General features: G+C 43.1%; 1 long non-coding RNA gene across 7 annotated transcripts in view; it reads right to left on the bottom strand.

The window, feature by feature from the left end:
• The window catches only part of LOC119354440, a 13,113-nt gene extending 10,195 nt beyond the window's left edge, over positions 1–2,918 (bottom strand). For 2 of the 7 annotated variants that reach the window (XR_005170929.1, XR_005170925.1), the window contains exons 1-2: positions 661–1,703; positions 335–480 (exon numbers count right to left, since the gene is read on the bottom strand). This is a non-coding gene — a long non-coding RNA (uncharacterized LOC119354440). The other 5 variants (XR_005170926.1, XR_005170928.1, XR_005170931.1 and 2 more) reach the window with 4 other exon arrangements.
• Positions 2,919–25,454: the final 22,536 nt, after the last annotated feature.

The following is a 25,454-nucleotide window of genomic DNA, read 5'->3' on the forward strand; positions in this document are numbered from 1 at the left end:
TACAGTCAGTTCAATACCAAGTTGAGAGCAAATCAAAGAGCATGGATCACCCTTTCTTCCGGTTGCTATATGAGCCTTCCCACCCATACTAATGCCAGCACCCAAATCAAAATGATCAGACAGAGCATAGTCTGAACACATGCTGAAGCAAACACCGATCTGATGAACAAACATCTCACTAAATATTTCTATCTAAACATAGCATAACCACATTATAGTCAAATCATCATTTGCTAAACCAATAACTATCAGCTCTGCTAAACCGGTGCTCCTGGTGTGGACCAGCCTAATGAACCATCGACCATCAGTAGGGATAAAAAAGCATCTCGTATACCTGGGGTGGTGGGGATGATGTATAGACAGCTTAGTGTGACGCCTTCTTGATGTTGAGGCCGGTCGCAACATGGACGCCGATGACGCTGCGTTCCCACATGCTCATCTTCATTGCCACCACTCTCCTTCATGTGCACATAAATTGACCTGACAAAGAAGTCAATGGAATATTTTTCAAATAACTACTAATATGGAGCACTGCATTTGATACTTTTGGATTTTGCTAAAAGAGTAGACCGTGTACAACTAGTTAGCTAATGATGATTGCTAAGAAGACAAAATTCAATCTAAAATAAACTGGATCAGATCAACGGTGCAGCCCCTCACCTCAGGAAACTATAGACACAATTCTATGAGGATCAACATCTGCAATTTTTGCATTTAGTCCAGTTAACTCTAGTCAGTTCCATGGATTTCGAGTCGCTCGACTAGTCGCGACTAGTCGACGAGTCGCAGTTCCAGGGCCGACTCAGCCTCTCGACTCGACTCCTGGGATGAGTCGAGCGACTAGCCTCGACTAGTCGCGGTTTTTTGGGTCGAACGACTCGAGGCAGCTGTGGATTTGGAGCACTCTCCCGCCGCCTGCTGATGCTGCTACTGTGCTGCCTCGCTGTTGCTGCTGCTTCTGCACCCCCGCTGCAGCGCTGGCCGCCGCTGCTGCTGAAGCTGCAGCGGCAAGAGGAGCGGGCTGGGAGGAGGAGCGGTGGCAAGGGAGCTGCTGCGGGGGAGCTGAGGGATCCATCGCTGGGAGGAGGAGTGGTGGACTGGTGGCAAGAGAGTGGCTGCAGAATGTGTGGCGGTTGTGGTGAGGGAGGAGGGAGTGTGGATGGTGGATTAGGTCACGGGAGGAGTATATAGCTACTAGATGGGCTTTTGGGCCACAGGGAAGTGCATAACTAGTGGCCCATCTCTTAGTTGGCCCTGGTTACTGCTGCTGGTGGTGTGCTCCTCCCCTGGTTACTAATGCTGTTGTGCACTTGTGCTCCTCCCCTGACTGCCTGCTGCTTAACTCACGTCGACTCATTGCCATGTCGACTCGTCAACCGTGAGTCTAGACTAGTCACGACTAGTCTAGAGTCGCCCCCTCCGAGCGACCCGTCGACTCATCGACTCGAAAACATTGGTCAGTTCCTGACAATGCCCTACCTCAGACCTGCTGGTTTTAAAGCCTGAACTCAAGAATTGTCACCGCAATATACAACCAACACTGAAATGAATTTACTTAATCCATATAATGAGACTCACTAGGTAATGCCGAATAAAAATAGTAGCTCTATATCTTAACCAAACCACAGTGCAAATATTTCCCACAAATCACAATAAGCAGGATAAGAACACCATGACAAAAACAACAGCTCTACATCTTAATCAGCACCTCATCCCTACCTCGTCTCCCTGTTTGCCTCCTCCTTCTGAATCTCACCGCTAGTAGTACACTGCAGTCGGTCGACCGATATAGATGACGAGGATGTTGCCGCAGTGGAGAAGCAGAGACAGGGAACCGAGGTCGCAGGGGAAAGCTCTCACCCGAGGAGCAGGATGCGTCAGCGTGCGCGGTGGGTAGGTGGGAGCTCCTCGAAGGAGGCGCTCTAGAGGATCTGCCGGTGTGAGGACGACGACAATGACTACGTGGACGGTCTCGGCGGCTGGCGCTCCTCAGTGCCTCCTGTGCAGATGCCTCCTGGGACGAATTCAGGCAATTCATGAGTGCCCTCATCATTGCAGGCAGCAAGTCCTGCATCTTATCTCTGCTGCATTAGTGGGCAGGCATTGAACAAGATTAACGGTAGTGCTCAGTGCGGCGATGCGAACATCAGGCGAGGTCGGTGCGCCAGGGCAGATGCTAGAAGGTTGTGGATGGTCTTCAAATGGTCGAGAAGATATTCGGTGATGTAATCCGTGAGGCGTGCGAAGATGAGCAGCACGGACTCCTGCAGGTTGGGCGCCTCAGGGGTGGAGGCCGCACGAAAGAGGAACGACAGCAGCTCGGCCCAGGTGTTCTCCGAGAGGAGGAGCGTGGCGAGCTCGTATATGGCATTGCAAACCTTCTTGGCGATGGGCTTGGGGGGGTCGGATTAGAGCGCGGCGAGGAGGTGGGCCTTGAGCGTGCCCTGGCCGTCAAGGGAGAGCAGGGGGCAGAGCGGGGGCGGCGCGGCAACGGAGGAGTCGGAGGAGGCCGTCGGGGAGAGGAGCTTGCGGAGGAGGGTGGCGGCTATGGCGTGGAGCTCGGTGGGTGTGGACGGCGCGGCGAGCGAGGGGGCGAGGCGCAGCGCGAGGGGCTCCAGGTGGGAGCCGCAGAGGCGGTGGAAGGCAACCTCGGTGGCGGCGCGATCGGCGTTGGAGGCCGACATGAGCGTGGAGAGCAGCGCGTCGAACGCCGCCGGGTCGCCGACCAGCAGCGCCGCGGCCTGGTCTTCGGCGGATGCCATCGTGTTCCTCGTGCTGCTGCTCACGCTTACATGTCCAGGGAAGAAGGAGGGTGTGGCGGGGTGAGGGGAATGGAGCGAGCGGCGGCGGCGGCAAGATCCGCTACTGGAAAGCAAGGGGGGAGCGGGGTGGCTGGGGCAAGAGAGAGAGTGAGAGGCTGGGGCAAGAGAGAGAGTGAGAGGCGTGACGGGAATCTGAGGGCCTCTTTGATTCACAGGATTTTGAAAATATAGGAATAAAAAAAGTATAGGATTGCAGTGACATGTCAATTTGAATTTTATAGGATTAGCAAAGAGTGTTTGATGCCACATGAAAAACAAAGGAATTGTAAAAAAAGATTTCATAGTATGGGATCCAATCATATGAATCAAAGGGCCGACATAGGAAAAATTCCTAAGGCCTTGTTCGTTTAATCCTCCTCCCAAGGGGATTGGAGTGGATTGGAGAGGAATTTGACTTGTAGGGGATCTAATCCCCCTCAATCCCTGCCAATCCCCCTCACAAACCACCTCAACCGAACAAGGTCTAAGGATTTCAATCCTCCTAAAATCCTAAATAATTCCTTTGAATCAAAGGAGCCCTCAGAGCGGTTGGTAGTCTCGCTCTCAGATTTTTTTTTTGTTTCATTTTTATGGGTTTTTTTACCTTCTCTCACCTTCGCTGGTTTTTCGTATTTTTTTTCGTCGCCTCCCCCACTTCATCGGTTTATTTTCGCGTCACCCTCTTACACAAAGAAAAAAATCTGAACAGATCAGAACTTTCCATACTGGCGCAAATTATTTAATAATGTAAAATCAATCACGGATAATTTTTAAAAATCAAATCTGAATTAATTAACCTTATCTTAAATCACTTAATCACATTAATTAAAAAATATCTATTTTTAATGGAGCAGTTGGTAGTCTCGCTTCTAGGGTTTTTTCGTCCCATCTCTTATGGCTTTTTTGTCCCTCCTCCCACCTTCGGTGATTTTTTTTCGTAATTTTTTTTCGTCCCCTCCCCCCACTTCATCGGTTTATTTTCGCGTCACCCTCTCACACAACGAAAGAAATCTGAACAGATCAGAATTTTCAATACTGGCGCAAGTTATTTAGTAATGTAAAATCAATAACGAACAATCTCTAAAGATTAAATATAAATTAATTAACCTTACCTTAAATCACTCAATCACATTAATTAGAAAACAAATAATTGATTTTCAGAAAAATTGTTCAATCACATTAACCTTACCTTAACTCACGGATGGTAATCAATCTCCAAACAAAGGAAACAATACATCGAGGGAGCGGTAAATAAACTCCCTTTCTTGTGACATGTATATGATCTTCTCTTTCCTCTTTGTTGTCGAGCGTTCTTGATTCTCGAGGCCGATGCTTGGGCTGCGTCACTGGGTCGCGACAGTGCCAGAGGACGAGGACAACGAGGCCGGGTGCCGCGGCACCACGTTGGCCGCGGCCGGTGAAGGGGGCGAAGAAGGGCGGCTTCCCTGGCCCTGGTCGTGGCCGTGGCCCTGGGAGTTGGTGCGGTGGAAGCGGCACTTGAAGGATCCGGTGTGGGTGGCCGACGCGTAGAGCACTTGGAAGCGGGCCCGTGGCCCGCGTCGGACGGCGCCGACGCCGACCCGGGCACCTCCTCCGCGTATTCTTGGAGCTGTGGCTGGCCGATTTACATGAAATTAATTTCCTCAGTGTGATGGCAAATATAATACACATAATCCATATTATTATGCACTAACGCGTGTGTGTGAAATAGATGGATTATGGTCTCGTACCCAATAAGATGGATATGTGTGTGTGGAGAGAGAGAGAGAGGGAAGGAGAGGGGGGGAGAGTGAGGAAGAGGGAGGGAAAGAGTGTGTGTGTGTGAGGATTTGATGGTAAAAAAGGTCGCCAATGTCACTTGATATGTATGAGAATATTAATATTTAACTCTTAAAGTTAATGTGGCCCCGTTGCAATATGGAGCTGTGGCTGGCCGATTTACATAAAATTAATTCCCTCAGTTGTGGTGGCAAATATAATACACATAATCCATATTGTTATGTACTAGCGTGTGTGTGTGAAATAGATGGATTATGGTCCCGTACCCAATAAGATGGATATGTGTGTGTTAGAGAGAGAGAGGGTGAGGGGGGAGAGAGTGAGGAAGAGGGAAGGAGAGAATGTGTGTGAGAGGATTTGATGGTAAAAAATCGCCAATATCACTTGATATGTATGAGAATATTAATATTGAACTCTTAAAGTTAATGTGACCCCGTTGCAACGCACGGGCGTTCTTCTAATAGCGGCTTAGGGTTTCACCCAATCAACCACGGTCTTCTCTGTATGCATAGCCAAGCCATACAGGGCGTGTTTGGTTCCCTGGGTGTATCCAGCCTGCATGGTATGAAGGAGCTTTGTTGGTGCTGGCCTAGTTGAGCTGATGCAAGTAGGAGTTGAGATGTGTATTTGGTGTACTTGCATGATATGGGCCATGCTTACCTCAGATGTTGTTTGGTAGGCTGTATGAGTCCAACCAATATGATAGATGTGGAATTTGATCCAAGATGCTTGTACATGTATGTAAAATAATTAGAAGATTGTTTTGGTGACATGCACTCCAACTTCGATATCTTTGTTGATTGAAGTAAAATAACATGATAAAACACAGATAAGAAGTCATAATATTTTGAATGTCTAAATTTTGTATGCAAATCCTTTGAATCAAAGAGGCAACTAAACAGGGAAAGAAAAGAAATGAAAATCCATGTACTTCTATGTGTATTCCATTGTCAGCATTCATGAGATCCAATATTTACATACGTACCCAGAACGGCTAGCCCTCCGAAGACACTTCTTTTACTTTACATCTATTCTAGCTAGTTGATCTCTTGATCCCGACATCACAAATACAAAACAAAACTAGCTTGTCTCTCGCTTGTTCTTCTTCCTCTAGCTAGCTGATCTCTTATTCTTCTTCCTCCTGATCAAATCAGAAGAAAAATATATGCACAACTTATTGGTGAAGTTACAGAACCATCTCTAATCCATAAGCAACCCTCACAGCCAGATCAGGCATGTACAGCGGCAGAACCAAGTAGGACATCGAGCTGCTCAAGCACATGGTCCACAACCAGATCTCACAGCAAGATCGTGTGACCGTCCGCGAGCACCTGGCCGGTGCGCGTGCACATGTGTACGTGCTGTCGGAGTCCCATGCTTGCTCTCACAGTCAGATCGGGCGGGCGGCGGTGAACGACGATGAGCAGGTCGCCAAAAGCCCGGGACAGAATTGAGGGGCCAGAGCTTGGGACGGGAGGAGGGGGGAGAGAGAAGGAGAGCTTTACCTTGCCACCGGCGAGGAGATGCGGCGGCAAAGAAAGTTGCGGCGACGGGACAACGAGATCTAGTTGCGTCACAGCAGAGGATAGAGCGGCAGCGAGAGGGGAGGGGAATGCGACGACTTTGCACGCGCGGGTGCAGGCGCGGGCCTGGCTCGCGGAAATGGTCGATCCCTCCGTTTCCGCTCAGCCTGGCTGAGAGCCTGCTTTTGCATCAGTCGAGCCTGGCCCAGTGGAGCGTGCAGCCTACCAAACATGGAGAAAATTGCATGGCGGGTGCGATGCAGGTGCAACCCAAGGAACCAAACACGCCCACAAGGAACACCACACAAGTGCCTTGATATAAAATCCCACCATTACCCTCGGCGGGAGATCGAAACTACATGCGGTGGCACGACCCACGTGCCCATTAAAACCAGTAGAGGCCACACCCACTTCCACAGTCTATGACAGCGACGGCCCACCCCGCTCGGGTCCCGCCTGTCACTGAGAGGTAGGAAGATAGAACGTGTGAAAAACGATGGACAAAAGAGGGGCACTATTCATTGTAGCAGTGTTTGCTATGATCCGACGGCCCGAATCGATCCATCTGAAGAATTGATGGTTGCGATTTTTTTGAACACCTAATCTGATGGTCCAGATCCAGACGCTCTGAGAAGGCTCCATTTCTTCCTAGACTCTAACAATGGGATTAGTATTTGAGATAGATTTCCATCGGTTAGAATAGAAAATAGGATTATCTCAATTTCTTTTGGAACAAAGTCGTGCTCTTGAGCCAGTGGCATTTGTATGTCCAAATTAACTTCTAACGCCCTAGCCATGTGCTAGCACTTGAGCTAGTAGCCAAATTACACTTCCCTAACACGCTGTCGTGTATGTTCACTTCCCGTGGGAATAAGGAAGCTTGTTTTTTTTAGAAAAGAAGGGTCACCTAGGCCTCTGCATCAGAATGATGCATGCAACCCCTTTATTAAGCAAAGTATTCGAAAGGTCTGCGGTTTTGCACAAGCTCGTTCGGAGATGAAAGAAGTAATAAAAGAAGGTAAAAATTGTCACAACCGGCAAAAATAGGATGAGATGTAAACACCTACCCTATTACTAGACCACCATTAAATCCGGTTTAGATATCCCGAGTTATCATCTCCCATCGACTAGACCCAGCAACCGAAGACTCGCTGGTTTCCGCCGGAGTGAGTACCAACTACGTATGGATCCAAGTACTGGCCCTGTAGATAATCTTCGAAAATTCATACGGGGAATAAGCAAGCTAGAAGGACAAGAACACCTCGAAACTTCTACTAATACCAAACAATGAATCAGGCCAGACAGGTCACGACAAGTCATCGCACATCATAGATGAGGACGAAAGTTCCCAAGATTGACTGGTAGGAAGGAGCATGCACATACGTACCAGGTCCAATAGATGGAAATGACCAGATGGTGATGAGATCAGTAGATGTACCAGAAGTGATCGTCGCATCTAGGAGTAGGTCTGAAACCCCTAACAAGTTCGTGTTCGATTCGGTAGGTGCCACTCGGCCGTGTAGTGCACATTTGTCTTCAAACAAATATCCTGGTGAAAGATATAGAAACAAATATCTGTCTTTCAGGAACATGACTTAGATGTTGATGCATTGGTTATTGTCTGTAGTGGGCATGGCATAGTCTAATGTTCGATATCTAGTGGTTGCCTTCTTTTTTATATTTCAATTTCTCTCTACCTCAACCCTCAAAAATAAAATCTCTCTACCCCACAAACAGGTGGAGCCCACGCTGCCATGATGACATGGCAACAACCAGAATTAATGGTGAGTTAACAGAAACCGGTGGAAATGTATGAATATGTTCATAAAACACAAGTTATTGGCCTAATATGTGTCTTTTTTAGCTTTATGTATGAATCTATGCCCACTGTGCAAGTTTATGTTCCGTAAATGCAACTAACTCTTTGTTTCATCTGGTGTGGTGATGACTCCTCCGTCTCTACCTCAACCCTCAAAAAGAAAATCTCTCTACCCCACAAACAGGTGGAGCCCACCCTGCCATGCTGACATGGCAACAGCCAGAATTAACGGTGAGTTAACGGAAAGCGAAGGAAATGTATGAATTTGTACATAAAACATAAATTGGCCTAATATGTGTTTTTTTAGCTTTATGTATGAATCTGTACGCACTGTGCAAGTGTATGTTCCGTAAATGCAATCAACTCTTTGTTTCATATGGTGTGGTGATGACTCCTTCGTCTCTCTACCTCAACCCTCAAAAAGAAAATCTCTCTACCCCACAAATAGATGGAGCCCACCCTGCCATGCTGACATGGCAACAACCAGAATTAACGGCGAGTTAACAGAAAGCGACCAAAATGTATGAATATGTACATAAAACACAAGTTGTTGGCCTAATATGTGTCTTTTTCAGCTTCATGTATGAATCTGTACCCATTATACAAGTTTATGTTCTGTAAATGCAATTAACTCTTTGTTTCATCTGGTGTGGTGATGACTCCTTCGTTTATGCTCTCTTGTTTGGGTTGCCTTAACCCCTTTGGCTTCACTCTATCACTCGAGAAAGTGACGTGTATATGCATTGTGTGGCCCTGCGTGTGCACGAGACATTGGAAACCGGAAGACAGGAGTAGTAGTAGTAGAAAAGATTCACGGTGCGCCTCTATGCTGACCAACACAAATTAAAGTTTTTATACTGCAGGTCTTGCATCACTCTAATTATTAAACTCATTAAGCTACGTGTAAAGGGCGACCAACCAGCTATGCCATGTGGCGCAAGCTGTTTGGCCGCAGTGAAAAAGTTTTTGGGATATTATTTTTAGATGGAGGTGAGGAATTTTTTAAATGTTTTTTCCTTTTTAGATGGAGGTGATGATCTCACATATTTTTCTAAGTGAAGGGTTACACAAAGTGGGGCAGCCTTGGTGATTTTTTTCTTTTCTTTTTAATTTCTTTTCTAGATGGAGGTGAGGATTTTTTTTAAATATTTTTCTAGATGAAGGTGTGGACTACATGTATTTTTTAAATGAAAACGTCTACCAACTTTCTCTCAAGCGGCGCCACCGGATGGCGCCCCAACCAGTAGCGAACTCATAAATTGCATCCAAAGTGAGTCACTGTCATTATGGCGCCCTTCACTAGTTCCAGCGGCGCAGCTTTGGACCGTGTGCAGCCGTTGACGTCTTGTCACATTTTTTTTCTTATAAGTACAATTCATTGGCTTGTGCAATTCACACAGGGAAAATGAGAAAACTTTTAGACATCTTCTAATGCAAAGGTGCTTAGGCTCGCCATAGTGATGGTATTTTAGCTAGTATCATGCACTTGAGAATGCAAACACGCTGATGTGGTAGAGAATTAAACAAGAGAGAGGATTAGAGTAACATAGGTAGATACCGTATCATATTAAATGCTATGCTACTTTGTGTCATGCATGATAATAAATAAGTTAATCTATGATACCATGCACTCGAAAGCAGCATCATACACTATATTAGTATGCATGCTACTAATATATGATAATCCCTCCGTTCCACAATGTAGTGCGTCCGCGCTTCCCAAGGTCTAAGTTTGACCATAAATTTAACCAAGAGAATGACTGCAGCGGGAGAAAAAATTATACCACTGAAACAGGTACAACAGGAGGGTTTTGTCCACCCAAAACATTTTCTTCTCGTATGAGCGACTTCCAGGCAAATGAGGGTTTCCTCACCTTTTGCCGGTGCCGTCGCCGCTGCCTCGTAACCCATTGACATAGGGCCATGGAGGCATCATAGATCCCGTCCCTTGTCAGTGGGAGGGCTCCTACTCGGTTTTTAGACATTTCATTAATTTTGTTTTGGTTTGTGTCCTACTTGAGAAGGGGAGACATCGGCGGATCCATAAAGATGAAATAATGTTCTCCTTGCCTTAGCCCCCGTCCCGACGGTGCGTCGGGTGTAGTTGGAGGGCGGGTGGAGGTGTGTCTACAGGGTATCTTGCGCGGTTCGTTTGGTGTTTTTCTTTGGTGTATCAACTTGGATCTAGTATTTGTTCTTCTGTGTTTGTGTGTTTACAGGTTGGTTGTTGTTCAAGTATGCTGGTCTTTTGGGACCTTAGCACGACAACTTTCCGAATGTCTACTACAACAAAGTTTGCCTAGCTCCGGTGAGGGCAGAGCGACGACGGTGGCATGCCTTCGGCTCGCTCAAGTGCTTGTAGTTGTCACTAGGTGGTCTATGGACATGCATGCAATTTCGGTTAATTCTGATGTTCTTTGTACTTTCATGATGTTTGATGAATAGACGAAGTTTTCCCCACAAAAAAGTATAAGATGAGAGGGCCTGTGTGTGTGTGTTTAGGTGTAGAACTTGAAGCGCGAGGAAGTTGCAGAATTTATCGGATGCTCTTCATGCAGAAACCTTGGCACTTATTATGGCGCCAAGACGAGCTGGAGAGTTAATTTTTTAAACTGACGCTGTAGCACTGAAGCAAGTTGTGCTCGGTGTTGAATATGACCTCTCTCCGCACAATGCTCTGTTCGTGGAAGCTAATTATTTACTGAATTTGTACTTTGATGATGTAATTGTAAAATGGTTCTCAAGATCTTGTAACTCTAGTGCCCATGTACTAGCGTCTTATGGCGCAGGTTTGGAGGCTGGGAGCCAGCACCACTGGCTCTCAGAATTCCCTAACTTTGTATCAGATGCATGTTGCTGGTGACTTGGCCAGCTTGCAAAAGTAATGGAATCTGAGTGTTCCTTTTCAAAGAAAAGAACTTGAACAGAAATTAGAGTGGGTGGCAATAAATGCTCAAAAATATCGATGTCATAGACAAAGATGCACTTCCACACCTCTTGCACGTACTCCACCACTGATGGCTCATGTCCGTGTCAGTATTTTCCCCGAAGAGGAAGGGATGATGCGGCACAGCTACGTTAGGTATTTCCCTCAGTGATGAGACCAAGGTTATCGAACTAGTAGGAGAACCACACAACACTATGTAAACAGTACCTGCACACAAAGAACAAATACTTTGCAACCCGACACGTAAGAGGGGTTGTCAATCCCTCCCAAGTAAAAGATAGATTGGTTTGTAGCATATTGGATAAATAGATCTCACAGAAATGTGAAATAAAATAAATAATAAAAAATGCAGCAATGTATTTTTGGGTTTTTGGAATAATAGATCTGAAAATAAAAGTGGAAAATAATAGATCGAAAAGAAAATATGATAAAAATAGACCCGGGGCCCGTAGATTTCACTAGTTGCTTCTCTCGAGAAAAATAGAATATGGTGGGTAAACAAATTACTTTTGGGCAACTGATAGAACTTCAAACAATTATGATGATATCCAGGCAATGATCATTATATAGGCATCACGTCCAAGATTAGTAGACCGACTCCTGCCTGCATCTACTACTATTACTTCACACATCGACCGCTATCCAGCATGCATCTAGTGTATTAAGTGCATGGAGAAATGGAGTAATGCAATAACGATGGCATGATGTAGACAAGATCTATTCATGTAGGAATAGACCCCATCTTGTTATCCTTAATAGCAACGATACGTACGTGTCATGTCCCCTTCTGTCACTGGCCTAACTAAACCAAAGATTCGAAGAAGAAATATGAGTCTATAAGCAATCATGCATATATGAGATAAAAATTCAAAAAACTTTCATGGATAAAATAGATCTGATCGTAAACTCAAAATTCATCGGATCCCAACAAACAGACTACAAAAAGAGTTACATCAAATAGGTCTCCAGGACACCATTGTATTGAGAATCAAAAGAGAGAGAGAGAGAGGAAGCCATCTAGCTACTGCCTACAAACCCGCAGGTCTACAATGAACTACTCACGCATCATCGGAGATGCACCAATGAGGATAATGAACCCCTCCGTAATGGTGTCTAGATTGGATCTCGTGGTTCTAGAACTTGCGGTGGCTGGAATTGTGTTTTCGTCGACTCCCCTAGGGTTTTTGGATTTTGGGGGTATTTATAGAGCAAAGAGGCGGTGCGGGAGGCCACCGAGGTGGGAACAACCCACCAAGGTGCGCCCGGCCCCCCAGGCGTGCCCAGGTGGGTTGTGCCCCCCTCGGGGGACCCCTATGGTAATTCTTTGGCCCAAGTTGTTCCTTCTGGTCCAGAAAAATTCGCCAAAAAGTGTCGTTGCGTTTGGACTCTATTTGGTATTGATTTTCTGTGAAGTAAAAAGCAAGCAAAAAATAGCAACTAGCACTGGGCACTATGTCAATAGGTTAATCCCAAAAAATGATATAAAGTTGCTATAAAATGATTGTAAAACATCCAAAAATGATAATATAATAGCATGGAACAAGCAAAAATTATAGATACGTTGGAGACGTATCAACCACTACTCCCTAAAATGCACTGGCAAGGCACTCAATATGTACACTCGTTAACTCCAATCTCAAAAAACCTCATGAAATTCTACAATGCTAATACTATGGCTAATCTCAGGTGTGTCGTCGGCAATACGCGTGTCGGCGGCCTTGCCGCCATTGAGTGTGGACGCAAGCATCAGGCGTCAAGAATCACGTATTTATGTGCCGGAGATACCAATACAAAATTCTTCCATGTGAAGATGAGCTCGCGACGGCGGAAGGAATTCATACACACTCTTGACTCTGACAATGCCATCGCGACGGTTCATGCGGAAAGGAAAAGTCAATCTGAGGCCACCTCAGTGAGGTTATCGGGGTCAAGGCGTGGTGTAGCACCTCCATTGACTGGCAGAACCTGCTAATCCCTTCGATGGTAGGAGGGGTCTCGACAACCCATTCATTGAGGAGGACGTTTGGGCTACGATCAAGGCGTTTCCGTCGGAAAAAAGCGCTGGAGCCGGACGGCTATATCAGGATTTTCTGCACGACATGCTGGCAAACTATCAGGATGGACGTAATGCATGCGTTCAAGTAGTTCTACAATTTGGTTGGTAGCTACTTCAAGCAGCTTAACAAGACAATGGTGGCCCTGCTACTCGAGAAATAAAACGCTGCCAAGATCACGGGGTTCAGGCCCATAAGCCTAATCAATTCTATAGCCAAGGTCATTGCAAACGTACTTTTCACCAAGCTTGCGATACGTCTCCAACGTATCTAAATTTTGTTGCTGTTCCATGTTTTTATATTATCAATCTTGGATGTTTTACAAAATCATTTTATAGCAACTTTATATCATTTTTGGGACTAACCTATTGACATAGTGCCCCGTGCCAGTTGTTGTTTTTGCTTGTTTTTTACTTGGCAGAAAATCGATACCAGATGGAGTCCTATCGCAACAGAACTTTTTGGAGAACTTTTCTGGACCAGAAGACACCTGTTGGGCCAAAGATGTAGCAGATGGGGCTCCGAGGGGAGCACAACCCACTAGGGCGCGGCCAGGCGGGTTGTGCCCACTGTCGGATTCAGGATTCCGTAGACCCTTGAAAGGTTCGAACACTGGGGTGCGTGTGAAGAACTCATCCTCATCAGTCTGCCTATACTCTGATCCAACGACCTAGCTCGACAAACCCAACGAACAAGGGACACGATAGTTTACCCTGGTTCAAGCCACCTTGCAGTGTAAAACCCTACTCCTGCTTTGTGGTGGATTGGCCTCGAGGGGCTGTGGATGAACTAATACAACGGACGAACAACCTTAGGAGGTGAGGTGTTCTTGGGCTCGATGAGCTGGTGAGGAGGTCAGGGTGGAATGGATCCCATCCCCTCTATGGTGGTGGTTAGGTCCTATTTATACCGGCCTTGGTCCTTGATACGTCGATTTTGCATCATGTTTTCTTACTGTTATTTATAATGTTGTTATCCATAATAATGCTTTTTGGAGTAATTCTAATGCCTTTTCTCTCATAATTTGCAAGGAACACACCAAGAGGGACAACTCCGGCAGCTCGAAATCTGGACCTGGAAAAGCTACGTCAGGCCACCTATTCTGCACAACTCCAAATGAGCTGAAACTTTACGGAGATTTTCTATAGATTATTTGAGAAATACTAGAGCCAATAAACACCAGAGGGGGCCACCAGGTGGGCACAACCCACTTGGGTGCGCCAGGCCCCCCTAGCGCGCCCTGATGGGTCGTGGACTCCTCGACCCACCTCTGGTGCCCATCTTCTGGTATATAAGTAGTTTTGACCTAGAAAAAATAAGAGGAGGACTTTCAGGATGAAGCGCTGCCGCCTCGAGGCAGAACTTGGGCAGGAGCACTTTTGCCCTCCGGCGGAGCGATTCTGCCGGGGGAACTTCCCTCCGAAGGGGGAAATCATCGTCGTCATCATCACCAACAACTCTCCCATCTTGGGGAGGGCAATCTCCGTTAACATCTTCACTAGCACCATCTCATCTCAAACACTAGTTCATCTCTAGTATTCAATCTTGTTACCGGAACTATAGATTGTTGCTAGGGGGTGACTAGTAGTGTTGATTACATCTTGTGGTTGATTACTATATGGTTTTTTTGGTGGAAGATTATATGTTCAGATCCATTATGCATATTAATACCCCTCTGATCATGAGCATGTTTGTTGTTTGTGAGTAGTTACCTTCGTTCTCGAGGTCCCGGGATAAATCATGTTGCAAGTAATCATGTGAATTTGATATGTGTTCGATATTTTGATAGTATGTATGTTGTGATTACCTTAGTGGTGTCATGTGAACATCTACTACATGACACTTCACCATATTTTGGCCTAAGGGAGTGCATTGTGGAGTAGTAAATAGATGGTGGGTTGCGAGAGTGACAGAAACTTAAACCCCAGTTTATGCACTATTCCGTGAGGGACCGATTGGATCCTAGAGTTTAATGCTATGGTTAGCATTTATTCTTAATACTTTTCTCGTAGTTGAGGATGCTTGCAGGAGGGTTAATCATAAGTAGGAGGTTTGTTCAAGTAAGAACAACACCTAAGCACCGGTCCACCCACATATCAAATTATCAACGTAGAGAATACAAATCAAACCAATATGATGAAAGTGACTAGATGAAATTCCCATGTACCCTCAAGAACGTTTTGCTTATTATAAGAGACCATTTTGGCCTGTCCTTTGCCTCGAAAGGATTGGGCTACCTTGCTGCATACTTGTTACTATTATCGTTACTTGCTCGTTACAAACTATCTTGCTATCAAACTACTCGCTACTTACAATTTCAGCACTTGCAGACACTACCTTACTGAAAACTACTTGTCATTTCCTTCTGCTCCTCATTGGGGTTGACACTCTTACTTATCGAAAAGAGCTAAAATTGATCCCATATACTTGTGGGTCATCAAGGCTATTTTCTGGCGCCGTTGCCGGGGGGTGAAGCGCCTTTTGTAAGTGGAATTCGGTAAGGAAACAATTATATAGTGTACTAAAATTTGTTGTCACTTGTTACTATGGAAAACAATCCTTTGAGGGGTATGTTCAGGGTATCTTCACCTCGTCCGGAACCACAATTAATTGCCCCTCAACCTACAACACCTACTGAAAATATTGAATATGAAATTCCTTCGGGTATGATAGAACAACTGGTAGCTAATCCTTATACAAGAGATGGAACTGAACATCCTGATATGCACTTGGTATATGTGGAACAAATTTGTGGATTGTTTAAGCTTGCAGGTTTACCCGGAGATGAGGTGATGAGAAAGGTTTTCCCTTTATCCTTGAAGGGAAAAGCATTGGCATGGTATAGGCTATGAGATGATATTGTATCATGGGATTGGAATCGTTTGAAATTGGAGTTCCACCAAAAAAATTATCCTATGCATCTAGTTCATCGTGATCTGAATTATATATATAATTTTTGGCCTCGTGAAGGAGAAAGTAGCGCTCTAGCTTGGGGGAGGCTTAAGTCAATGTTATATTCATGCCCCAATCATGAGCTCTCAAGAGAAATTATTATCCAGAATTTTTATGCTCGACTTTCTCGTAGTGATCAAACCATGCTTGATACTTCTTGTGCTGGTTCTTTTATGAAGAAGACTATTGAATTCCGGTGGGATCTTTTGGAAAGAATTAAACGCAACTCTGAAGATTGGGAACTCGACGAAGGTAAAGAGTCAAGTATTAAACTTAAGTATGGGTGTGTTAAATCTTTTATGGATACCGATGCTTTTCAAAAGTTTAGCACTAAGTATGGACTTGACTCTGAGATAGTAGCCTCCTTTTGTGAATCATTTGCTACTCATGTTGAACTCCCTAAGGAGAAGTGGTTTAAATATTACCCACCTATTAAAGAAGAAATTAAATAAATGGTACCCGTTAAAGAAGAAACTATACTTTATAATGTTGATCCAGTTGTTCCTACTGCTTATTTTGAGAAACCTCCTTTTCCTGTTAGGGTAAAGGAACATGCTAAAGTTTCAACTGTGGTTAACAAAAGCTTTGTTAAAACACCTAAACCAGATGAACAAATTAGAGTTGAACCTAATATTGCTATGGTTAGAGATCTCTTGGAAGAAGATGTGGATGGGCATGTCATCTAGTTCTGTGCAGAAGCTGCTAGAATTGCCAAACCCAAAAAAGGGATAAAAATAGACAAGTTGTTGGCCTGCCTATCATTTCAGTTAAAATAGGAGATCACTGTTATCATGGTTTATGTGACATGGGTGCTAGTGTGAGTGCTATTCCTTACAAGTTATATCAAGAAATTAGGGAAGACATAGCACCTACAGAGTTAGAAGACATAGATGTCACTATTAAACTTGCAAATAGAGACACCATATCACCTTGTGGGATTGTTAGAGATGTTGAAGTCTTGTGCGGGAAAATAAAATACCCTACTGATTTTCTTGTTCTTGGTTCCCCAGAAGATGACTTTTGTCCCATTATCTTTGGTAGACCTTTCTTGAACACCGTTAATGCTAGGATAGATTGTCAGAAAAAACTGTGGGTGTTAGCTTTGGCGATGAGTCTCATGAGTTTATTTTTTCCAAGTTTAGTAGGAACCATCATGAAAAAGAATTGCCTAGTAAGGATGGATTAATTGGTCTTGCTTCTATTATTGTGCCACCTACTGATCCTTTAGAACAATATTTGCTAGACCATGAGAATGATTTACATATGCATGAAAGAAATGAAATAGATAATATTTTCTTTAAACAACGTCCTCTGCTTAAGCACAATTTGCCTATTGAAACTCTTGGGGGTCCTCCTCCACCTAAGGGTGATCCTGTGTTTGAATTAAAACAATTGCCAGACACTTTAAAATATGCTTATCTTGATGAAAAGAAGATATATCCTATTATTATTAGTGCTAACCTTTCAGAACATGAAGAAGAAAGATTATTGAAAGTTCTAAGAAAGCACCGGGCTGCTATTGGATATACTCTTGATGATTTAAAGGGCATTAGTCCCACTCTATGTCAGCACAAAATTAATATGGAACCTGATGCTAAACCCATTGTTGATCACCAACGTCGGATGAAAGAGGTGGTAAGAACGGAAATATTAAAACTTCTGGAAGCAGATATAATTTATCTAATAGCTGATAGTAGATGGGCAAGTCTTGTTCATTGTGTCCCTAATAAGGGAGGTATAACTGTTGTTCCTAATGATAAGAATGAACTTATCCCACAAAGAATTGTTACAGGCTATAGGATGGTAATTGATTACAGAAAATTAAATAAAGCAACTAGAAAAGATCATTATCCTTTGCCCTTTATTCATAAAATGCTTCAAAGATTATCTAAGCACACACACTTTTGCTTCCTTGATGGATATTCTGGCTTTTCACAAATACTTGTTTCTCAACCTGATCAAGAAAAGACCACTTTTACTTGTCCTTTTGGAAGCTATGCTTATAGACGTATGCCTTTTGGTTTATGTAATGCACCTGCTACCTTTCAAAGATGTATGACTGCTATATTCTCTGACTTTTGTGAAAAGATTGTTGAGGTTTTCATGGATGACTTCTCTGTTTATGGGAAGTCTTTTGTTGATTGTTTAAGCAATCTTGATCGAGTTTTGCAAAGATGTGAACAAACAAATCTTGTCTTGAATTGGGAGAAATGCCACTTTATGGTTAATGAAGGCATTGTCTTGGGTCATAAAATTTCTGAAAGAGGTATTGACGTGGACCAAGCTAAGGTTGATGCTATTGAGAAAATGCCATGTCCTAAGGACATCAAAGGTATTCGTAGTTTCCTAGGTCATGCTGGTTTCTATAGGAGATTTATTAAAGACTTCTGTAAAATTTCTAGGCCTCTTACTAGTCTCTTGCAAAAGGATATTCCTTTTGTTTTTGATGATGATTGTCTTGAAGCCTTTGAAACACTCAAGAAAGCCTTAATTTCTGCACCTATTTTTTAACCACCAGATTGGAACTTGCCTTTTGAAATTATGTGTGATGCTAGTGATTATGCTGTTGGTGTTGTTCTAGGACAAAGAGTTGATAAGAAATTGAATATTATTCATTATGTTAGCAAAACTCTAGACAGTGCCCAAAGAAACTATGCTACTGCTGAAAAAGAATTCTTAGCTGTGGTGTTTTCTTGTGATAAGTTTAGACCTTATATTGTTGATTCCAAAGTAACTGTTCACACAGATCATGCTGCTATTAAATATCTTATGGAAAAGAAAGATGCTAAACCTAGACTTATTCATTGGGTTCTCTTGTTACAAGAATTTGATTTGCATATTACTGATAGAAAAGGAGCCGAGAACCCCGCAGCCGATAACTTGTTTAGGCTTGAAAATGTGCTTGATGACCCACTTCCTATTCATGATAGTTTTCCCGATGAGCAGTTAGCTGCAATAAATTTTGCCAATAGTACTCCTTAGTATGCTGACTATGCTAATTACATTATTGCTAAATATTTGCCACCTAGCTTAACATATCAAAAAAGAAAAAAAATTCTTCCATTATTGAAGACATTACTTTTGAGATGACCCACATCTTTATAAAGAAGGAGTAGATGGTATTATTAGATGTTGTGTACCTGAGCATGAACAGGGACAAATCCTACGGAAATGTCACTCCGAGGCTTATGGAGGGCATCATGCTGGAGATAGAACTTCTCACAAGGTATTGCGGTCTGGATTTTATTGGCCTACTCTCTTCAAGGATGCTCGTAAGTATGTCTCATCTTGTGATGAATGTCAAAGAATAGGTAATACTGGTAAGCGTCAAGAAATGCCAATGAATTATTTACTTGTTGTTGAACCATTTGATGTTTGGGGGTTTGATTACATGGGACATTTTCCTTCCTCTAATGGGTATACAAATATTTTGGTTGCTGTTGATTATGTTACTAAATGGGTAGAAGCTATTCCAACTAGTAGTGCTGATCACAACACCTCTGTTAAAATGCTTAAGGAAGTTATTTTCCCAAGGTTTGGAGTCCCTAGATATTTAATGACTAGTGGTGGTTCACACTTTATCCATGGCGCTTTTCGTAAAATGCTTGCCAAGTATGATGTTAACCATAGAATTGCATCACCCTATCATCCTCAGTCTAGTGGTCAAGTTCAACTTAGCAATAGAGAAATAAAATTAATTTTGCAAAAGACTGTCAATAGGTCGAGGAAAAATTGGTCTAAGAAATTAGATGATGCACTTTGGGCTTATAGAACATCATATAAAAATCCTATGGGTATGTCTCCTTACAAAATGGTTTATGTAAAAGCTTGTCATTTGCATCTTGAGTTAGAATATAAAGCATATTGGGCAGTTAAAGAACTCAATTATGATTTCAAACCTGTTGGTGAAAAGAGGTTATTTGACATAAGCTCATTAGATGAATGGAGAACCCAGGACTATGAAAATGCAAAGCTATTTAAAGAAAAAGTTAAAAGATGGCATGACAAAAGAATTCAAAAATGTGAGTTTAAAGTTGGAGAATATGTTATTTTGTACAACTCACATTTTAGATTATTTGCAGGAAAGCTCCTCTCTAAATGGGAAGGCCCCTATGTCATCGAGGAGGTTTACCGGCCTGGAACCATCAAAATAAATAATTCCGAAGGCACTAACCGGAAGGTTGTCAATGGGCAATGAATAAACCATTATATCTCAGGTATGCCTATTAATGTTGAAAGTAATATTATTCAAACCTTGGCACTGGAAGAACACATAAAAGAGTCCTTTCAGAACACTCTAGAATCGTGAAAATAAGGAGGCACGTGATACGGTAAGTAAACGGACTCCAAAAAATCTGCAAAAATATTTGTTTATCAGTTTTGGAATATTTTAAAAGTTTGGAAATAAAGGAACTTCCAGGAAGCGTACCCTGGTGGGCACAAGACACCAGGGCGCGCCAGGCTTCCCTGGCGCGCCCAGGTGGGTTGTGCCCACTAGGGAAACCTCCCGTACTCCGTTTTCTTCCATATACTTGCCCTGCAAGATAAAAAAAATCTATATATACTTACCGAACCTGTTAACCACCGTATCGGGGAGAAATCCTCTGTTCTCTTTTCTTGCTGATTTTTGTCAGATCTGTTGGGCCACTGCCATGGAAATCTGAGGACAAGATCTCTCCTTCACCACCACCATTATCTTCTTCACCACCAAAAGAGAATTGAGTATCGGGTATGGGCACTCCCCTTGGCTTCCGCCAAGCTTGGGGGAGGTGCCCGGGTATCGTATCATCCTATTATCCTTTTGCTTTTATTTATCTTAGTTCAATTTTTTTGCTTTAGATGAAATAAAGTTTAGTTCGATCCCTTTTTGTTTGAGAGTTTTCTTAGTGATCTATCCTTGTAATTGTGTGCAAGTTATATAATAAATTTAGTTTTAGTTTTTGCTTTCTTTACTTTCATGTTGCAAATGAAGAAAGAATTAAGGAAGAAAGAAAAATAGAAAGGAAATAAATGAAGAATGGAAATAAATAATGAAAAGATTGTATACTAATCCTATGGTGGGTGATGGTACCACATAAGGAAAAGTATAGGTAGAAAATTTTATTAGAGATTGACAAACATAGCATTAGTTAATGATGCAACTCATGAAAAAACTAATAAGGGAAGAGAAGATTCACACACACACACACACAGATACTATCCTAGAAATCTTTTGTGATTGTGATCCCTCATCAAAATATTATATGCCAAAATTGTTGACGTTGGACAAGGAAGACAACTTAATGGTTTATGTTTGTTTATATTCACATAGAAGTCATATTGTCATAGATACTTTAACATGTGGTGCTTGCCCCCTATCTTTGCTAGCCAAAAATTCTGTATTAAGTAGAGATACTACTTATGCATCCAAAAACCCTTAAACCCAAATCTTTTTCAAGTGTCCATCATACCTACCTAGGGATTGAGCAAGAGCCCTCAAGTAAGTTGTCATCGGTGCAAAAAGGCAATAAAGATTGCTCCTAAAATTGTGAGATCATTTAGTTTAAGAGAAAATTGAGCGTTGTACGAACTTGGATGACAAAGAATAAAAGCGACAGACTGCATAATAAAGGTTGTCATCTTAAGGGGCAATACAACACGACATTCTCTTGCACTAAGGGATTGAGCATACAAACAAATAAGCGCATGGCAACCTCTGCTTCCCTCTGCGAAGGGCATATCTTTTACTTTTATGCAAAGAGTCAAAGTTTTTCTCTCTATTCCTTTTATTTTTTCTCTTTTGGCAAGCATCATGTGGTGAGGAAAGATCTAGGCACATATGTCCAGTTGAATATAGATAGCATGAGTTATTATTGTTGACATCACCCTTGAGGTGAGTATGTTGGGGGGGGGGGAATCATAAGCTCCTATCTTTCTATGTGTCCGGTTGAAACGTTTTGCCCATGGATACAAGGTGAGTGTTAGCAATCATAGAAGGTTATATGATGGTTGAGTATGTGGACTTGCTTTAAAAGCTCCGACACGCGACTCTTCCTAAAAAGATGATGAATTGTAGTTGCAAAGTTGACTGAGAACATAGTTTGTTGGTTTCTAATAGAGTTTTTGCTTTACACTTTGATTATGTGATGAACTGTTACTTATTCATAGGAAGTATATGATGCAAGTTTTATGATTAAAGTCCTATGTTTAATTTTGTTGCCGTTGCAATAATCAACATGATGCTTCTATGTTTGTATTTTATTTTTATCGACACCTCTTTCTCAAAGCATGTGGACATGTTTTTCGATTTCGGTTTTCGCTTGAGGACAAGCGAGGTCTAAGCTTGGGGGAGTTGATACGTCCATTTTGCATCATGTTTTCTTACTATTATTTATCATTTTTTTATCCATCATAATTCTTTTTGAAGTAATTCTAATGCCTTTTCTCTCATAATTTGCAAGGAACACACCAAGAGGGAGAATTTCGGCAGCTGGAAATCTAGACCTGGAAAAGCTACGTCAGGCCACCTATTCTGCACAACTCCAAATGAGCTGAAACTTTAGGGGGATTTTTTATAGATTATTTGTGAAATACTGGAGCTAATAAACACCAGAGGGGGCCACCAGGTGGGCACAGCCCACCTGGGCGCGCCAGGCCCCCTGGTGCACCCTGGTGGGTTGTGGCCTCCTCAGCCCACCTCCGGTGCCCATCTTCTAGTATATAAGTGGTTTTGACCTAGAAAAATAAAATAAAAGGAGGACTTTTGGGATGAAGTGCCGCCGCCTCGAGGCGGAACTTGGGTAGGAGCACTTTTGCCCTCCGGCGGAGCGATTCTGCCAGGGGAACTTCCCTCCCGGAGGGGAAATCATCGTCATCATCATCACCAACAACTCTCCCATCTTGGGGAGGGCAATCTCCATCAACATCTTCACTAGCACCATCTCTTCTCAAACCCTAGTTCATCTCTTGTATTCAATCTTGTTACCGTAATTATAGATTGTTGCTAGGGGGTGACTAGTAGCGTTGATTACATCTTGTGGTTGATTACTATATGGTTTATTTGGTGGAAGATTATATGTTCAGATCCATTATGCATATTAATACCCCTATGATCATGAGCATGTTTGTTGTTTGTGAGTAGTTACTTTCGTTCTTGAGGTCACGGGATAAATCATGTTGCAAGTAATCATGTGAATTTGATATAAGTTCGATATTTTGATAGTATGTATGTTGTGATTCCCTTAGTGGGGTCATGTGAACGTCGACTACATGACACTTCACCATATTTGGGCCTAAGGGAATGCATTGTGGAGTAGTAAATAGATGGTGGGTTGCGAGAGTGACAGAAACTTAAACCCTAGTTTATGCACTATTCCATAAGTGACCGATTGGATCCTAGAGTTTAATGCTATGGTTAGAATTTATTCTTGATACTTTTCTCATAGTTGCGGATGCTTGCGGGAGGGTTAATCATAAGTAGGAGGTTTGTTCAAGTAAGAATGACACTTAAGCACTGGTCCACCCACATATCAAATTATCAAAGTAGCAAACACAAATCAAACCAATATGATGAAAGTGACTAGATGAAATTCCCGTGTACCCTCAAGAACGCTTTGCTTATTATAAGAGACCGTTTTGGCCTGTCCTTTGCCTCAAAAGGATTGGGCTACCTTGCTGCATACTTGTTACTATTATCGTTACTTGCTCGTTACAAACTATCTTGCTATCAAACTACTCGCTACTTACAATTTCAACACTTGCAGACACTACCTTACTGAAAACTACTTGTCATTTCCTTCTGCTCCTCGCTGGGTTCGACACTCTTACTTATCAAAAAGAGCTACAATTGATCCCCTATACTTTTGGGTCATCAGTCCTCTTCCCAAATGTAGCCGAGAAGGGATCCCACAATGGCCAAATTTGAAGCGAGACAACTAGTACAAGTTATCCTGACAAAAGTAGTCTTCGCCTGCAAAAGCTCCTGGTCGTGACGCCGCGGTAGGCCCTGCGATGACCTCCGTCCTTCCGTCCTGGCGGTCTTGGTCTTGTTGCACCGAAATGAAAACCTTTGCTTGATGCCTCGGGACTCCGCGCCTGCGCTTGTCTCCTTAGCACCAAAGACGAAATAGGTACATTGCGCCCACTGGCGCCCGCCTGGCCTTGGTCGTCATGGCTCACGTCATATGAACCTCCACTACTAGGGAAAACCTTATACACAGAGGTATAACAGTAGAGCTGGTTAAAACATGGCACTATTGCTACATGGTAGTAGCGCGTTCTAATAAAGCGCGCTATAGCTACACATATAGCAGTAGCGCGTCTGCTGGAAAAAGCGCTACCACTATAATTCCCACCGTGTTGGCGGTAGGCTAGGAATAGCAGTAGCGATGCCACAGAAAGCGCACTACAACTAAGTGTGTTGTAGCAACGCGTTTCCTAGGTAGAGCACTACTGCTAAGAAAGGAAATAAAATGGAAAAAATAGGAAAGTAAATGAAAATGAAAGAAGTAGGAAAAAGAGAAATGAAAAAAAAGAAAATGTAAAGAGAAACAAAAGAAGAAAAAAAATAAAGGAGAAAGGCATAGTAGTAGCGTGTTTTACAAGCTAGCGCTATAGCTACGTTCCTTAGATAAAAGGAAAATAAATAACTGCTTCCTATAGCAGTAGTGCGTTTTGCTAGAACCCGCTAAAGCTAACTTAGCTATAGTGCATTTTTCTACCACCGCTATTAATAATTTGACTTAACCACCCGCGGGCTCAAAATTTTGCTAAGTACTTTCCCCCTCTCTCCCTGTTCCCCCAACTCCTCTATCGCCACCGTTGACCGCGGACACCCTCGACCTCACCGCCGCCACCCGAGGCCGCCGTCGACCTCACCGTCGCCGCCCTCGACCTCACCGCCGCCACCCGAGCCCGAGCCCGCCCTCGTTGCCCTGCCTCCGTCGCCGAGCACCTCCCCGCCACCGTCTCTCCCCTCTCTGTAAGCCCCCACCCCTCCCCACCCCTCTCTCTGCATTTTCTTCCTGCCATGTTAATTAGCAGCTGTAGTAGATGTTAATTAGTAGTAGGGTTCATAGATAATGTTTTTTAGTAGTAGTAGTATTAGATGTTTATTAGTAGTAGTGGTGGTACTAGTTAACTAGGGCAGTAGGGTTAATAGTAGATGTTTTTTAGTTAGGGTAATAATAGATGTTAAGTAGTAGATAATGTAGATGTTAATTAGTTCAATAGGGTTTACTTTTTGAATTGAGTTTATTTAACTACATGTTAATTAGGGCAGTAGGGTTTAGTTTAGAGTAAAATTTAGTTTAGTAGTTAACTAAATATAATCTATATTTGGTTTTTGAATTGAGTTTGAGAGAGCATGACATTTGTGTAGATTTTCTTGAAGTGTTAAACACTAGGAGATGCATATTTGAAGTGGTCATGATATATGCAAATTCCTCAATTGTGTTTGCTTATGTTTATCTACTGTTGTAGTTTCTCATGTACATATTCTTAAGTGGTCATGTTATATCTTTTCATTGAAGTGGTTCGATTGTGCCCAAGTGGCCTTTTCTTGTTTCCAGGGAATGAAGCCGAGTGGCCTATGTTTTGCCT

This window comes from Triticum dicoccoides, chromosome 2A (assembly GCF_002162155.2).
Source record: "Triticum dicoccoides isolate Atlit2015 ecotype Zavitan chromosome 2A, WEW_v2.0, whole genome shotgun sequence".
NCBI lineage: Eukaryota > Viridiplantae > Streptophyta > Magnoliopsida > Poales > Poaceae > Triticum > Triticum dicoccoides.